This window comes from Suncus etruscus, chromosome 9, assembly GCF_024139225.1.
Source record: "Suncus etruscus isolate mSunEtr1 chromosome 9, mSunEtr1.pri.cur, whole genome shotgun sequence".
Taxonomy (NCBI): domain Eukaryota; kingdom Metazoa; phylum Chordata; class Mammalia; order Eulipotyphla; family Soricidae; genus Suncus; species Suncus etruscus.
In genome coordinates, this window is record NC_064856.1 from 66,540,178 (window position 1) to 66,558,719 (window position 18,542).

General features: G+C 33.2%; 1 protein-coding gene and 1 non-coding gene across 2 annotated transcripts in view; both read right to left on the bottom strand.

The window, feature by feature from the left end:
- Positions 1 to 18,542, bottom strand: part of SOX6 (SRY-box transcription factor 6) — a 558,762-nt gene that overhangs the window by 419,294 nt on the left and 120,926 nt on the right. The gene's annotated exons all lie outside the window — the stretch shown is intronic.
- LOC126019432 (small nucleolar RNA SNORA51) lies at positions 9,550 to 9,677 on the bottom strand. Its single transcript, XR_007499143.1, has one exon. It is a non-coding gene; the product is annotated as a small nucleolar RNA SNORA51 (small nucleolar RNA).

The window sequence follows — 18,542 nt, forward strand, 5'->3', positions numbered from 1 at the left end:
AAAATGGCAGTTTATAGGCATAAAAGAGGACTATTGCTAACTACAAAGAAATAAAAATATGCAGTATAGAAACAAAGGCAAATCCAATGCAGATATGAGGCTCTAAACAGGACAAATTGAAGGAACACTCCATAGAAAGTAAGTAACCTTACCATACCCTCTACTTAGGAGAAGCTCAGGAATCAGTTGTTGAAAGTGACAACTCCGAACCATCATGCCAAGTGGTTAAGAAATTAAATTTAAGAACCTGAGGAATTTTTCAACAGACTAAGCACATGTTCAGTCTGAGGGGCCCAGGTTCAATTCCCCAGCACCACACTTGGTACCCAGAGCACAGAGTTGGAAATAACCCTAACTACCACCAAAACAAAGAAATAATCTATAAATAATAATTTAAAATTGGACCTGATACAATATCAACTACGTACACAGCATGTGAATTTTTAACAAAGGGTTATTTTTTTTAACTCAGTAGTTTAAAAAAATAAACAGGAAAAAGTGACTACCATAAATACAGTTGGACAAGAGGAAAACTAGGGATATTGGTGACAGGAAATGAACAGTGGTGAAGGGATTGTTTTTGGAGCATTGTACATCAGACACTCAATCATGAATAACTGTAATTCATGATGATTCAATAAAAAATTTTAAATAATGTTAAAAATAGTATATAGGAATGGGTGAGGTTAACTTAATTACACTTTAATTTTTCAATAGTCCTAAGCAACAAAGTAATATATTAGAGAGTAAGTAAATAATAAAAATAATGTAGATGCTTAAACAGGTTTATCTAAAAATTTAAGTACTTTATTTGGAAATTTAGGAAATAATGTATAAAAATTAAGATAGAGCTAATTTAATATTGAGTCTTACATTTTCTACTGAGTTCCTTGTTTAAAAATTGAATCTCTTGTTCATTTAATCCAAAACAATAAATTAGAAAAAATTTAATTTATGCAAAAAGTGATTAAATTCTTCACAATAAGTTATTTACAAATAAAAATAATATAAGTGTCACATATCTACTACTTTAAATAGAAGCCAGTATCAACACAAAGTTTAAAAAAAAGAACCACATTCTTTATCTCTATTTAGGCTTGCAACAATTCTGACACACCCTTATATTTGGCTAAAAAAAGTTGTTTATACAACTTTAGACAAAAAAGGCAAAACTGATAAAAAAAGAAATTCAAGATGAATGGTTATAAGTAAAATCTATTTTTACCATTTAACATATTAAACTGAATGCTCTATGAAAATCTATTACTAAATTACCACTGACTACAAGAAAGAAAAATGTATCAGTAAGAAAGAAAATTAAAATATTAGAAATGTACTATGACAAATATATTTCATTCTGATTTAATGTATATTTCGCTTTGGACCTGTCCCACTTTATAGCATGTACAACTTGTAAAGAATATGTCAGATTTATAAGTAGATTCTAGACTTACTCATTTATAAAATGTTCTTTCCAAAAATATGTCATTTTCCTATTTCTTCAATAAAGATCTAATATTGAAGATAGAAAGATAAAAAACATAAAATGCTAAAAATAATTAATTCACTTTAAGCACTGTGTCAATAATAGTAATAGTTTAAATACAGATTTGACCTAAACTAAATGAGATAGAGTTACACAGTTAATCTGTGGCAAAATTAGAACTAGAATTTAGATTATGTGCTGGCCTGTTTTCAAATAATATTTAATTCACTCTTTGCATAATTTCCCTTAGAACGAGTTATCTCCAGACCTAATTGGTACTTTAGGTAACTCAGCTGTAAATATTTCACTTATTTTCTGAGACATTGATTACCAGTTATCTAAAAGTAATGGAAACCATTTATAAAAGAAGCATATGTATTTTATATTTTAAAAAAAGAAGGGGCAAGTTAAAATCATGTCTTTTAATTGTTTTCTGACACTTTAACTGTAGTGTCATGATTTCCATGACTTAATTCCATCACCTATATCAGTAAAAATATTAATAATCCTATCACTGCTTACTCCCATAAAACAAAAATAAAGAAAAATTAATATATGTCCTTCATTACTATGTTTGGGGATATATTTTAATTCATTTTGAAATTAGATACACCCAAGTCTTAGAAATGCAAACTCTGTCATCACAAGAGACATTGAGTTTTACATGGTTCTTAAAGGCATAATAAATAAATTTTAAAATCTGATTCATTTTCTGCTCTTTTTAATTAATTAATGCTAGGCAAACCCTAAGAAACTTCTATATTACTTGTGAATGAATTGGGTCCAAAGGAAAAATATGTAAAACATTATTTAATTAAAATTTTTCTTTTTTTTTCTCTCCTACTTTCTATCCTACAAGCTAATAGTCACTCAAACTAAAAGGACAGTTTCATGCTGGTTGCTATGAAATGAATTGCCTTGGGCCACTACTGTGTCTTCAGAGATGTGCAGTTTCCAGAGTTACATTGCTTGAAGAGGAAAATCCCTCTATGGCTATGAAGTTCATAGATTTTATTTTCCAAGACTGTCTTTGGTAAAAGAAACCTTATAGAAACACAGTGTGTACTGGTATATTGGTAAACATATGAGTCTTGAGATTTTCTATCCTCATGTATGTGTTTTGTGTTTAGATAGGGGAATGAGGTAATAATGAGATTTTGAGAAGAAATATATTTTACATTGATAATTCTATTGCAATGCAGTAAAGTCAAAACAAAGCAACGTTTCATCATTTTGAGAGTACTACACTGGGAATATTAGATATAGGTAGATAGGGTAAACCTAAGTTATACTTCCAAAACATAAAACCTGAACATCTCAAGTTCTTACTAAAAGCTTATATTATTTCCTTCCAACCTGCAGAACAAACCCCAAATTTCTTAGTGTTGGTGTATGCCAATTAAATTTAGCTTCAAAGAATGCTTCCAATATTATTTTTACAAACATACACACACTTATAAAACAGAGCGATTTAAGACATGATTTTTCTGTTCTCTAATAACAGTTCTCTAGTTATCCTTACCTGATTTCTATCCCTAGAAGTTACTTCTTTCCAATTTAAGATCATAAAAATTGATTTTCTTAAGTTTCCTCCTCATCAGATTATTACCTATTCATTTTTCTGTCTTCACTTTAATATTACTACTGTAGTTGCCATCCCTGATCACAAGCCAAATTTAGATCTCCCTTTTCTTTCTAGTACTTATTTATTATTTAATAATTAAGTGTGTGTTTAATTTATTCCTCTTCTTTGAATTGTAAACTCTTAGAGAAAAGAATACCATAATTTAGTTCACCAGTATCTTTCTGATCCAAACACATTTGACATTCAATACATTTAGGAGAATCATAGTACAAATATTCATTTTGTTGAGTTTCCAAAAGTATATATATATTGTAAAGGCATTAGCTGGTGAAAGTGCAGTCCATACACAGAATCTCTTTGGTTTACTTTCAGCACACCTAGCAGTACTCCTTTGAGCCGAAGAGACCAGATGCCGTGCCAAAGATATAACCTGGTCATCCACATGATACACGATATTTTTATAATCTTTTACTTGAAACAATGTAAGATAAACAGTTGTTTACCTCACTCAATCACAAAGTTGTTGTGATTGAGTTTCAGTCATATAATGTTCAATACCCATCCCTTCTCCAGTGCCACTAATATCCCCTGTTTCCCTCTGACCCTCCCAAACAACAAAAAAAATTTTTGATGTCAGCCAATACCACATAACAAAAACAATTCTCAGAATATAAAAATATGTAATAGCCATAAGGAAAGGAAAATGGGATAAGAATGTGTAGCTATGGGGCCGGGCGGTGGCGCTAGAAGTAAGGTGACTGCCTTGCCTGCGCTAGCCTAGGACAGACCGCGGTTCAATCCCCCGGCGTCCCATATGGTCCCCCAAGCCAGGAGCGACTTCTGAGCGCATAGCCAGGAGTAACCCCTGAGTGTCACCGGGTGTGGCCCAAAAACCAAAAAATAAAAAAATAAAATAAGAATGTGTAGCTAGTGATAGTCATTGTATTAGTATTTTGGCACTAAAACTTTGGTGGTCGGTTAGCTTTCTATACATACAAAGATAAAAAGCTAGACCCCCAATATTAAATAATATTATAAGCTAATGTCTATCAATAAAATTTGTTTTAAAATGCATATATTTATATTCTGAGAAAAAGAAAACTGATTGATAGGCATAATGGGTAACTATAATTAATAACCAAAATGAAAATAAAAACAAAATGAAATTGCAAATCTTGACTTTGCAATGCATTGTTGCTTGAGTTGACAGGGTAGGGCAGTTGTCTTGACAGTCAACCTGGGTCTGATTCCCATTATCCTATATGATACCACCAGTAGTTATCTTAGAGCTCAGAGTCAAAAGTAAGCCTTGAGTGTGACCCAAAAAAACAAAATAAAATACTGTTTGGGGGGTGGGGGAAATCACTGACACGGCAAATATTTTTAGTGAGAATCTATATAAATTGCATAACAAAAAATTTGAAGAAATGATAGCTGATATGGTAAATTATTCAAAAGGCAATATAAAATTTCTTCTTGTTTTTGTTACAACATAGATAAAATTGGGTAACATTATGCCAAGTAAAACAAGCCAGGAAATAGACAATATGGGATGATATCAGTAATATATAGTATATATAGATACAGAGCAGGAAACTAAGAAATTTTCAATAAACAAACTCTTGGGCTTGAACTACAGAATTGAGATTACCAAGGAGGTGGTGTGGAGGAAAGAGTAACAGGAGATAATTAAAGACTTATACATCAAAAACTATGTTTTGCTAAAGTAAAGAGAATATCAGGAAATAAAAGAAAAATTATATTTTTATATTAGAAGAAGTAGCATTATCAAAAATGACCATACTAGGCCAAAACAATAGCACAACAGGTAGGGCATTGGCTTTCCATGCAACTGACCCAGTTCAACCCCAGGCATTTCCCGTGACTGCCATGAGTAATTTCTGAGTGCAGAGTCAGGAGTAACCCCTGATCATCGCTGGGTATAAAACAAAATGAACAAACAAAATAAAAAAGAAAAGAAAAAAAACAAAAGAGGATGATATTCTTTAAAGCAGTTACAAATTGAATACGATCCCTATCAAAATTCCTATAAAGTCCTTCAAAGAGATAAATTCTACTAATATTTCTTTTAAATCATAAAACTTCCCAAAGCAATTTTATAAAGCTATAGTAATGAAACTGTGGTGTGGTACTGGAATAATTTTTGACTCTCCAACCACTGTAATAAAATTGAAAACCCAGAGATCATCCTCAGATTACAGACAAGCAATCTATAACAAAGGAGATGGGTGCATAAAGTAGAGCAAGAAAAGCCTCATCAACTTTGCTGGAAAACTGGAGGAAGGAAGGAAGGAAGGAAGGAAGGAAGGAAGGAAGGAAGGAAGGAAGGAAGGAAGGAAGGAAGGAAGGAAGGAAGGAAGGAAGGAAGGAAGGAAGGAAGGAAGGAAGGAAGGAAGGAAGGAAGGAAGGAAGGAAGGAAGGAAGGAAGGAAGGAAGGAAGGAAGGGAGAGAGGGAGGGAGGGAGGGAGGGAGGGAAGGAAGGAGGGAGGGAGGGAGGGAGGGAAGGAAGGAGGGAGGGAGGGAGGGAGGAAGGAAGGAAGGGAGGAAGGGAGGAAGGAAGGAAGGGAGGGAGGAAGGAAGGAAGGGAGGAAGGGAGGAAGGGAGGAAGGAAGGAAGGAATGGAGGGAGGAAGGAAGGGAGGGAGGGAGGAAGGAAGGGAGGGAGGGAGGGAGGGAGTAGGGAGGAGGGAGGGAGGGAGGAGGGAGGGAGGGAGGGAGGGAGGGGAGGAGGGAGGGAGGGAGGAGGGAGGGAGGGAGGGAGGACGGAGGAGGGAGGGAGGAGGGAGGAGGGAGGGAGGGAGGGAGATCTTCAATTTGCCAACTCCAGAAGCAAAGAAAACAAAATTCAAAAATAAACTAAAAAGGGTTGTACGGCAAAAGATATGTAATTGAAATTTAAAAGATACCATAATGGACAGAAGAAAATATTTAAACACCATATATCAGATAAGAACTAATATGCAAGATATAGAAAACATTTACATACATTTACAACAACAAAAATAACTTTATCAACAAACAGGGAGAGGAGATGAAAGACACTTCCCCAAAGAGGACATAAAGATTGTCACTTATTATCAGGGAAATGCAAATCAAAAGGACAATCAGATAACATCCCACACATGTGAGAATAACTATCAAGCCCATATGGAAAACAGTATATAGAGCTTTCGTATGATCTAGCAATTCTACTTTTTGACATCTACCTCTATAAGACACAAAATTTTAATTCAAAAATACATATACTTTGTGCTCACTAAAGTGCTAAATACAATAGTTGATATGAAAACAACCTGAATATTCAATGACAGAGAATTGATAAATTGTGTAAGCACATATAATTGGTAAATATATAGAGTGGAACACTATGCAGTTCTGAGATGAAATCTTGTAGTTCACTGTGACTTTAATGAAATTAGTATAATAAGTAAAACAGAAGAAAAGGAATAAATATAGATGATGTCAATAACTCATAGTATAAAGAGAAACAAAACAAGGGAATAAACAGTATAGCACAATAATATAAATCTTGGCATTAGATTACAAAAGGAGGAAAAAAGAAGCAGACTAGAAATAAAGGACAATGGCAAAAGGTAATGGATTTTTGGTGGTGATGAAATGCAATAAAACTCTGTATACTGAAACCATAAATTTTAAACTTATTAAAACCATGTCACCTAAACTATAAAATTTTTGTAATTACCCTTGTTATAAAAGTCCTATAATATTACAAATAATATAAATGATTGCACTAGTGAATTTTATCTAAAGTATTACTTTTAAACCATGCAGTTGATCATTTTTTAAGAATTACAAATTACATGCAACCAATTAAAATCTTATTTTGTTTATTTTAATGTAGAAGAGCAATTCAAAATTAAGTCATTGCCCATTGGTTACTATAAAGCTTTGATTTCCATTAATTTTAGTATATTAAAATTTTGTTTTGTTTGTTTTTGGACTATATCTGGAAGCACTCAGGAGTTACTCCTGGTTCTACACCCAGGAATCACTCCTGGCAGACTGGATAGAATACCAGGGATCGAACACAGGTGGGCTGTGTGCAAGGCTGCCATACCCACTGTGCTGTGATTCCAACTCTCAGTGCATTAAAATTTTAAGTATTGTTTTAATTAACTTACAATTCATTTATAATACCATATAAGCTTCAGTAATAACTTCTCATCTTGCTGAATATAACATGAATAACACCATGTGCTAGTATTATTTCACCATTGTAAATGCACCCTTCTGAAATCCTCCAGTATTTTTTATCTGAGTAATTTGGATAAGCAAAATCACCTCAAATTCCATGTGTTATAAAAAGCAAGATTTCATCCTTTTAAAAGCTGATTTCACCATTCAGTGGGAGAGGGTTGCGGATGGATGTGGGTATTTGTGTGTGCAATTTACCATACCATTTATCAAAGGCATTTATTTCCAGGACCTTAGCTGTATGGACTGACCTTAGCCATAGAGTATACACCTAAGGTATCACAATGAACATATTTTTGAATGTTTTAAAATTAAGTTATTATTTTAAAGTTATTAAAGTTATCATTAAAGTTATTTTAAAATTAAAGTTATCATAACCTTTGGATACATAAACCTCAGTAAAATTAGTGGATTGTATTTTTTTTATTTTTTTGCAAAAATTCCACTGTTTTCCAAATAAGTTTCACCAATTTATATTCCCAAAAACAACATACAAGAATTCCTTTATCCACAATATTGCTAACATATCTTGTCTCTAACTCTTTATGCAGACCACTATCATAAATGAGAAATCATATGTTGTTAGTACATTTTCTTAGTAATTGTTTCATGTGCCTGTTGGCCCATCTGTATGTCTTTCTTTGAGGATCATCTAATTAAATGATTTGCCCTTTTGTTAGAAAACTTCTCCCAAGCTCCAAAAGCTTATTTTGCTATTGCTGCTTCTGAGTTGCACAATTTCTTTAGATATTTGGGATATAACCCCTTGTCAGATGGGCAAATATTTTCTCATGGCTAGGAGGCTGTCTTTCTATTTTGTGGTGGGTTCTTACATTATACAAAAACTTTTTCATTTTATGTAGTTACATTGTTTATTTTTGTTTGTTTTCTTCAGCACTGAAGTTAAATCCCCAAAGACCTTCATTATATGACCTTCCCAATGGTATTGATATAAACAGGTCAACTTTAATATTTGACGTTGTTAGTTCAGATTTTACAACTTATATCATCATAAAGGTTAAGACCTCCAGAAAAATATCAGTTGGGATGATTTAAGCAGGGGCCAGAGAGATAATATAGTGGCAGGGTGCTTGCCTTACATGAAGCGGAGCCAGGTTCAATCCCTAGCACCCCATATGGTACCCAAAGCATGCCAGCAGTTATCTCTGAGCCAGAGTAAGCCCTGAGAAGACCAGGCAGGGTAAAATAAATAAATAAAATGACTTTGTTATTTAAACACCTAAATATATTCATTGTAAATTTCTCAGCGTTTTAAAATTAAGAAAGTATATTTTTTTTATTTTTCATTTGATGAAAGATTTTGATTATGAAAGAGTGTTGGCAAGTGCCTCTTCTATTTACTTATTGAAATGTATCTATGGTATTCCTGATTTACTGTTAATATCAAATTGTTTTCAAACATTACATAAATTATTTTCCAAATCTGCAGTACTGGACTAAACCCTACTTGGCCAAGACTATAATCATTTTGATCATTTTCAACCATTTTGTTAAGATTTTTTACACCTATAAGTAACCTCACAGAATTTTAGTTTGTATAATTTCTTTTTGATTTATTTTTTCTTATTTGGTATTACAGTCATACTGGCTTCAAAATATAGGGATTATTTCTCCTTCCTCTATTTTTAGAAGAGCTTTATATACATGATTAATATTTCTTAAACGTTTAACAAAATTCAATGGTGAAACCATTCTGGCTCAAAAAAATTTTTAGAAAACGTTATGTGGGGCCAGAGAGATGGCATGGAGGTAAGGCGTTTGCCTTTCATGCAGAAGGTCGGTGGTTCAAATCCCGAAGTCCCATGTGGTCCCCTGAGCCTTCCAGGAGTGATTTCTGAGCATAGAGCCAGGAGTAACCCCTGAGCATAGAGCCAGGAGTAACCCCTGAGCGCTGCCGGGTGTGACCCAAAAACCAAAAAAAAAAAGAAAAGAAAAGAAAAGAAAAGAAAAGAAAAGAAAAGAAAAGAAAAGAAAAGAAAGCGTTATGTGGTAATGGTGGTAGTGGTGGTGGTGGTGGTAGCAGTACTAGGGAGATTACATACTCTCCTACAGTGCCAAGGTTTGTGCACTTCATTTTGATGGTGAGAGTCACACTTCTTCTGGCTTCAGGAATCTGATTCATCATTGTGAGGTAGTATTACAACTCCAACTTGGGACCTTATGCATGAACATCTAACACTCTATTCCTTAATCACATCTCCAAGCATTGCAAAAAGTTCGTATTAATTCTTTTTTTCACAATACAAACCAGGCAAAGGACCTGGTTTGAGGTGTATATGGGGGGCATTTACTGTCCCTCCTCTATACAGTCAGTGTAAAGAAAACAGCCTGTGGTAAGCATTGGGAGGCCTTATCTGTACTGTTCTTTTCTTTTCTTTTTTGATTTATATATATAAACCTTCGTCAGAGCAACATTCCCAAAAGTATTAATAATTTAATTTCAAATTCTATCGTTAGTCAGGTTTATATCTACTGTAAATTTTTGGAATAAAGATGTTTATAGTATTAATTATAGTTAAACTTTATAAATTCTGTAGTAGTGATTCCTCTTTCATTCCTGATACTAATAAATTGAATTCTTTTTATTTTGTTCTTTACAGAAATCTTTACCTATAATTATTAGAAGTGGGAAATGTTCACTTGTGAAGAGTGTTGCACATTCTATGACTGAAACTCAATCATCAACAACTTTGTAACTGTGAAATAAAAACAACTGTATAATGAACAACTTTATAAATCATGGTGTTTAAATAAAGTAATTTTTAAAAATTAAAAAATGAATGTGTGCTATCTGTCCAGCCCCAAACTATATAGTTGTCTAGTTGGGGGTTTTTTGTTGCTTTTTTGTTTTGTTTTGTTTTGTTGTTGTTGTTGTTGTTGTTGTTTTTTGGGTCACACCTGGCAGCACTCAGGGCTTACTCCTCGTTCTATGCTCAGAAATCGCTCCTGTCAGGCTTAGGGGACCATATGGGATGCTGGAATTCGAACCACCAACTTTCAGCATGAAAGCAAATGCCTTACCTCCATGCTATTTCTCCAGCCCCCCACTTGATAATTTTTATCATCTGCCACTCTGCTGCAAAACCTTACCCTCCACCTCTTCCCTATCAATCCATAATATGCTGAATAATTTGGGATTACATTTTCACATTATGACAATTATTCTGTGTAGAATATTTTTTGAGGAAGAGAGTCAAATTTTGCCTTCATCCAATTTATAAGCATTTAGAATTTCAAAGGAAAATATTTAAATTGGAAGTAAACATGTCTATCAACAAACCAAAAACACATAGGATAAAATTATATGTAAAATAATAATTCAAAGCTAAATTCAAAACAGTGATATAAGAAATAATTTTAATAAGTCAAGGGATATGTAAAAGATAATGAAATATTTTAAGAAAAAAAGTGTTTCCTCGTACTGAGTGCTGACACTGGTAATAGATGTAGTACAGTAGCATTGTATACATGAAACTTTACTATGACAGTATGATAAAGCACAGTGTCTATTTTAATTATTTATTTTTAATAAAAATTATTATTTTTAATTAATAAGTTCTTAATTGGGGCATAAACTGACTATCTAAACTTAAAATTCCACCAAAGTCTTGTTTGCTTTTGTTTACTTTAGAAAGAGCCATACCCTGGAAATGCATTAAGAACTTATAAAATAAATAATAAAATTTCCAAGGTCATATTTTCAATTTCTAGGTTCTCAATCATTTTTACTCTAAGAATTTGAATGAAAAGATTGTTGAATTGGGGGACTATATAGATAGCCCAGATAGTTTAGTGCTTGCTTGAATGTGGCAAATCCATGATTTTCTCTTTGGCACTGTATATGGTCTTCTGGGTATCACCAGGGGTGATCTCTGCAACCAGACTATTTGTTCAATTTAAAGATATAAATACTGTATTTTGCTTTAATATAACAAACAGCTTTAATAGCTAATCATTACAAAAACCATCTGGTATTTGTTTTCAAAAAAAACATTTCTACCAGTCCACAAATTTTACTTTTATATGTTTTTTGTGGGGATGTATGGCCAGTCCCAGAAATACTCAGAGAAAATTCCTGACTCTGAGCTTAAAAGTGATACAGGCAGTACTTGGGAGACCAACTTTTGTGGTGCAGGAGATTTGAACCTGAACTGGCAGCATGTAAAGTGTATGCTTTAAATCCCAGTATTATATAGTTCTATCTCTAGAGGTCTTTAAGGTTTTCTTCTAAAACATCTCTTAAATTTAAGCAGAAGGTCTACCCAGGTTTGATTCCCAACACCAATTATGGTCACCATAGCACATCAGAAGTAATTTCTGAGCATAGTCAGGAGTAAGCCCTGAAACCATCAAATGTAGCTTCCCATAAAAAATCTTTTTAATAGGCACTATTATGTATTTTCCTTTGTTCACATGACTTGAATTCCCATTCAAGAGCCTCTGTTTTATCACATTGCTTTATTTAAAGTATAATTCATATGTTCCAGATTATATTCTTATTTTAAGATCACACCTTTCTTTTTTTTTTTTTTTCAAACTTCTCCAAGTCAAGGTCTTGGCCCATTAAACTTTATCTAATAAACCTTACTTAGAATAGGTTTAATTTTATGTCTGATAACTGTATTCATTTAACCTATCCCACGGAGGATTTTTTGTTTGTTTGCTTGCTTCCTTTGTTTTGTTGGGGGCAGGCACATCCAGCAATGCTCAGTGGTTACTCCAGGCTCCATGCTCAGAAATCATTCCTGGTGAACTCAGTAGACAATGGTGGATGGTAGGGATCAAACCTGTGTCAGCAAGTACCTGCTGTACTATTATACCAGTTTTCTAGCCCCTAGTTTTATTATAATTGAGGCAAAACTATTTTAAAGATTTTAAGTGTCATAAAAATTTAGGGACAACATTTTCAATATTAGATCTACCTTCTATGACCATAAATAAGAATTCTAAAAATCCCTTTCTTTAAAGATATTGTTATTCAGATCTTTTATATCCTCTTTTTATCTTTTTCTACACCAGCAAGCAATTTTTTTCAGATAATATTTTAGTCTTGGACTTTAATTACAAATGCCTGCAAAGATTTACATAGAGTATAACATTAGTATATTCTGTCATTTGAAAAACCCAGTCCTTCTTTAAAACACATTATTTTCAGTTTTCTTTTTTATAACATTTTCTATATTCTCCTGAAAATATTAAATTTTCTAGAAATATTATATGAGCTATAAACTCTTCCAAGTGGCTTCTTGGTTTTTCCACTCAAAAATAAGATATATTTCTTACAAATGGGACCTAATTTTTTTAATATTTTAAAAGTTCATATAGCGTTTTTATATTCTAGCAGGAGGGCCACTCAATATATTTATACTTTGAGCACTTCATTTCTTTTCATTTTTCATATTACCCAAAATATGAACATGAAAGTTCAAGGTTACATGGGAAAACAAGAATCAACAATGGAGAAAAGCTGTAAGATATTCTACAACTAGATGATAAAAACCAAAAGCTCTATCACCTTCTTCAATACCAATTTGCATAATTTTTCCAAGACAGTATAGCATACACAAACAAACCCAAACTTTATTTTCATATAATTCTCTTTCTCCCAATCTCACTTGTTGTCCTCTTTAGTATTTTCTATATTATTCTTCCTGATAACAATATTTAATAAATGTATGTTTTCAAAAAGATGCAAACAAATAAATCCAGAGGTATTTTAATGTACATTATAAAGCATGGAAATGCATATCTCTAAAAAACTGCTTTCCTCTAATTTCTTCTAGGAAGTAGAACTTCTCTGGTCATATGTTTAAATGAAGACCTTGACCATGAAAAGGAAACATTCTGATGAAGATAATTAAGCATAGGTTTTCTTTTTGATTTTATTTTATTAAGTAATATATTTATTTAAATACCATGATTACAAACATAATTATAGTTGGGTTTCAGTCATAAAAATAATACCCCCCCTTCACCAGTGCAACATTCCCATCACCAATACCCCATCTCCCTCAATAGAGTGCTTGACTTGCACACAGTTGTCTTGGGTTCACTACCAGGCATCCTATATTGTCCCCAGAGCCTTGCCAAAGTGATGCCTGAACAGAGAGTCAGGAGTAAGCCCTGAGCACAATCAGGAGTGACAAAATTTCCTGTCAAGAAAAAGGTATCCAGTATATTATAGTGCAGAAGATAGTGTCATATGAATGAAAGTCATGGAACTAGCAAAAATTTAGAGGACACAGATGAGAATAGCAACATAAGAAAAAAATTGAGAGAAAGACAAAAGTGGAGGCTAGAAACACAGGAATAGTACTTTAAATTTTTTTATAAGGAATGTTTAATTTTAGGGTTATAGAATAAAAGTGCCATGGGCAAGGCACTTACTTTGTATCTGACAAACACTGGTTAGATTCTCTGCACCACACATGGTCCCTAGTCACACCAGAATTGATTTCTGAGCAAGGAGCCAAGAGTAAGCCTTAAGCAATGCTAGATGTGTACCCTTCATCCCAGGAAAGGTGATTTAAAAAAACTTGATTGATTGATTAATTGGTTCTGAGGTCACATCTAGTGGCACTTAGGAGCTGGCTCCACACTCAGAAATTGCCCCTGGCAGGCTGGTGGACCATATGGGATGCCAGGAATCGAACAAGGTCCCTCCCAGGTTGACCGAATGCAAGTCTAATGCCCTATCTCTGTGCTATCTCTCTGGCCTCAAGGAAAGGAGATTTTTAATAGTTCATTTCTTATTTGAAGGCTACACCCAGAAGTGTTCAGGCTTACTCTTAGCTCTGCCCTCAGGGATCACTCCTGGCAGTACTAGGGATCATATGAGGATTAAGTGAGTTGGCCATGTGGAAGGCAAGTGCCTGCCCACTGTTCTACCTCTTCAAACCCAGAGTCTTTTATTTTAACTAGAGTGTAGTATAGACCCCAAAAAAGTTCTCTGTGCAGTCCTCAAGAATGTTAAGAGTTTGTCTTCAAAGGACCCAGATCTGGTACCTAACAGTATAGTTGCCTTTGAACACTTCAAACATGGCTTCATTCCTGACATCTCATATGGTCTCCTGAGCCCACAAGGAGTGATTGCTCAACACAGAGTCAGGAGTAAGCTCTGAATACTGCTGGATGCAATACAAAAACAAAACAAAAAAATAGCTTTCTGCTATATAATGAATATGAAATTTAAGTACTTTTATAATGCATACTAATGATCACACCAAATTCAAGATTGCTTATCACTGGCACAAAGAAAAAGAGATATGAAATTGCAAAGAATGTCAGGCAAGAAGTGGCACTCATTTATTAGAAATGTGTTTTTAACCTATGTATTATATAGCTTAAATGACCATGAATAAATTTAATAACTAATTTTTAAGAATTCGTGACCGCTAAGAATTCACTCTTCAGTTCCCTTTCTTCTTTTTCAAGCTCATAACTTTATGACTTCCAAGTTCCTAACTTTTATTCAAGATCATAATTACTTTTATTTTCAGAAAGGTAAGTACACAAAATTTGAGTCTTCTCTTAGACAATATTTTACTGGCTTTTAATTTCTAAACTTTAAGCATCAAATGTCAGACTATTTTAATTATCTTATTTTTTGTGGTAGTATACGTATTAATCCTTAGAGTTTTGTAACAACCACAGAGTTAATATGAGGGTTAAGTGAGATAAAGCATTTAGCATAGTACTTCTTGAGTGAGCATATGCATAATTTTTAACTCTTGCTTTTATTACTTCATTTACTATTGTCCATATTACCAGTCCAAAATGTGGACCAAACCACAACCAGGAGCTGAAGAGATAGCGCAGTTGTAGGATGTTTGCTTTGCAAGCAACCTACCCAGGACCAATGTGTTTCTAATCCCAGCATCCCATATGATCCCCCATGCCTGTGGAGCGATTTCTGAGTAGAGACCCAGGAGTAACCCAAAAACCAAAACCAAACAAACAAACAAAAAAAAAACCCTCCACAAATAAATTAATTGCTGCATATTTTTGGGCAAAAGGTACCCTAGAATGTTAAATACTTATATTAGTATTATAAGAGGATGCATATTCACAAATTCATGCCATAATTCTTATTTATATTTATTTATATTTAAAAAAACACTTTTCTGTACTGACTTAAGCATTAAAAATCAAAAACAGTTTGTTTTATTCCCCTATAGATATATTTTAAAGAAAAGTTAAGATCCTGAATTTGATATTATACTATTAAAATTTAAGATCTATTTAATAAGGTTACTTATTTCTAAGTACAATGTGATATTAAAATGGTTTAGGATTACATAATGCCATAATATTCAGAATGGCCTGTACTAGATTTATAAGCGTGTTCTGTAGTACCAAGTAACTCATGCAGAAATTCAGTACTATATAATTGAATATTGACATCAAATTTTTCTACAACAGAAGGAACAGTCTTTGATGAAAGAATGTTATTAAAGTCATATCTTTTCACTTAATTTTCTTTATACAAATAGCACAGATCCTCTCATTTCCCTTCCAAATTACATATACAATAAAAGCTGTCTTTAGAAAGGTTCTGAAATTAAACATCACGATGAAATGAATGCTAGGACCTAGAAAATGGAACCTATGAAAGTTTTTGTTATCTAGAAATCTGAAAGATCTATTACTGAATCTTTATGTGAATATAAAATTATATTTTTATACTTCAGAACACAGACCCTGATCTTAGGAAACAATTTAATTGTCACTTCATATCATTCAGTGTGAGGTTCGGACTTAGATTGTCTTAGTAATCATTCCTCCTTGCTTACTTCCTTGTTCTTCGTCACAAATCTAATCATGTATTTTTATAAATATTCAAAATTAGATACATTTATCTACTTATGTACATACTTTACAGTAACTTTCAACAATAGTCAATGTAGAGATTTCATTAATAAACACATTTGGAACTTTTTATATTTGTTCCAGCAGCTAGTAACTTTATATTATTTGTAACTGTTTAAAGATATCAACAGTCTCTGCATTTAAATATACAGTATAAAAGATAGTTCCAAGTTTTGTTTTACTTACCAAGCTCTGCCATTCCAGCTCACTGCCTGAACAATATTATCAGCTCTTCGGATACTCATTCTTGCTAAGTAAAAGGATATTTCTTCTCTGGCTGGATTAATAATCAACTTTCTAGATAGTTCATTTGTAATTCCCTTCTGGTTAACCCTTAGCTTTACAGCAGTCTGCCTGACTCACACTTATCAATTTATTAAGTAGGAAAGAAAGGGGGAATTAAATTATACAGATAACTAATGGAAAGCAAAACTGAAGGACAGTTTACATTAAACATTATAGAGCAATCCATCTTTTTTAAAATACTAAACAATATAAAATTTTATGTTAGATATTACAAAAGCACTCAGGTCATAAACACAAGACACATGAAGAGAAATACCTAATCGACTTACAGCACCCCAACCAATGCATTATCAGCCCATGTTTTTTAAATTTCTTGCATGCAGATAAATACAATCCAGTCATAACTATAACAGATTCCTTTTTCTTATAGAAAAAAAGGTCTGACATTCAATCTCTAAATGCCTCTTCTTTCAACAGCTGTAATCAGTTGGTCCTTTATCCCACAGTTAGTGCCATCACAACTTTTATGGCAATTTTTTCAAATAAGATCTTTAATGACTTATTTAAAAATACTCTGAACATTTATTAAAAGTATAGAAATATGATTTGACTTCAGAAATCTGGAGCACCTAGGTCATTTGTATGTATGTTAAAAGTTTGAGAACCACTGATCTAAGGATCACAGCCAACTAGCTCTTATAAAGAAAATTCAATGCTGTACCTTGGGACAAGAATGAAATCAATTACTTTTGTTAGCATGACCTTGACTTTTGACTTTAATTTTTAACAACTAGGATTCTGCCTTGTTTTTCTGTATCCAGATACAATAGTCTAATACCATGCCCTCAAGTTCTTGGTAACATTCCTTTTATAGATTACTCAGAAACTGAAATATGTCCTTTAAAATCCATTTGTGTCTGTGGCCTTATTAATAGTGCATTTGCTTAAGTTTCTAAGCAGTATTTAACTCAGAATTTTCTGCTTCATCTGCCTTTGGAAACACTTTAATCTTCTATTTTAGGCTTCTTTTTCTACATACATCTCCTAGACTTGATGGTGGTTCATTACCCAGTAGCTAAGGTGTTACATTTGCTATATTAACTCACTCTCAGAAAGATCCAATTCCAATGTACCTCTTTAGTCATCTCTGTACCTTTTCAATGAACAGGATTTACTTAGTCTTATCTAGAGATGTTAAGTGAACAACTAGCAAAATGGTAAAGAGACAGACATGGTAACCAGAATTTTCAAAAAGCTCATGTCATTGCCAGAAGAAGGAAAAAATATAGCTATAGATAGGTAAAGAAAAAGTCAATAACAAATAGAATAAGAAAAGTGAGGTGAAGAACAGTAAATTCTAATTTATGTAATTTGTTAAATGGTTAATAAAATTGACAATTTAATATTCATAGAAGTAAAATTAAACAAAAAAGAAATAATATTGGACTAGTAGACTAGGAAAACTTGAAGGTCTTATGGCTTCAATCTTATTACTTAGATTTATAATTAACACTGACCTTTATTGTGTCTCAATCTTTATATAATATTGCTGTCTTAGATTATTTTGATAATTAAACAAGTTTAAATATATTAAAGATGTTCTGGAAGTACTATCATTATAAGGGATATATAACAACAATATATAATGCTATTATATATATAAAACACTTGCGGGGGCCAGAGCGATAGCACAGTGTAGTAGGGCGTTTGCCTGGCACACGGCTGACCCAAGACGGACCTGGGTTGGATCCCTGGCTTTCCATATGGTTCCCCAAGCCTGCCAGGAGCTATTTCTGAGTGTATAGCCAGGAGTAGCCCCTGAGAGTCACCAGATGTGACCCAAAAACCAAAAAAGAAAAACAAAAGCAACAATATAAAACACTTGCACTTATCCACAAATGACATAGTAGGAAATTTTTGTTTCTTTACTTTTTTTGTTTATTTGGTTTTTGGTTTGGGGGCCACATCCGGTGATGCTCAGGGGTTACTCCTGGCTATGCATTCAGAAATCACTCCTGACTTGGGGGACAATATGGGATGCTGGAGGATTGAATTGCTGTCCATCATAGGTCAGCCAAGTAGAGCAAACGCCCTACCACTG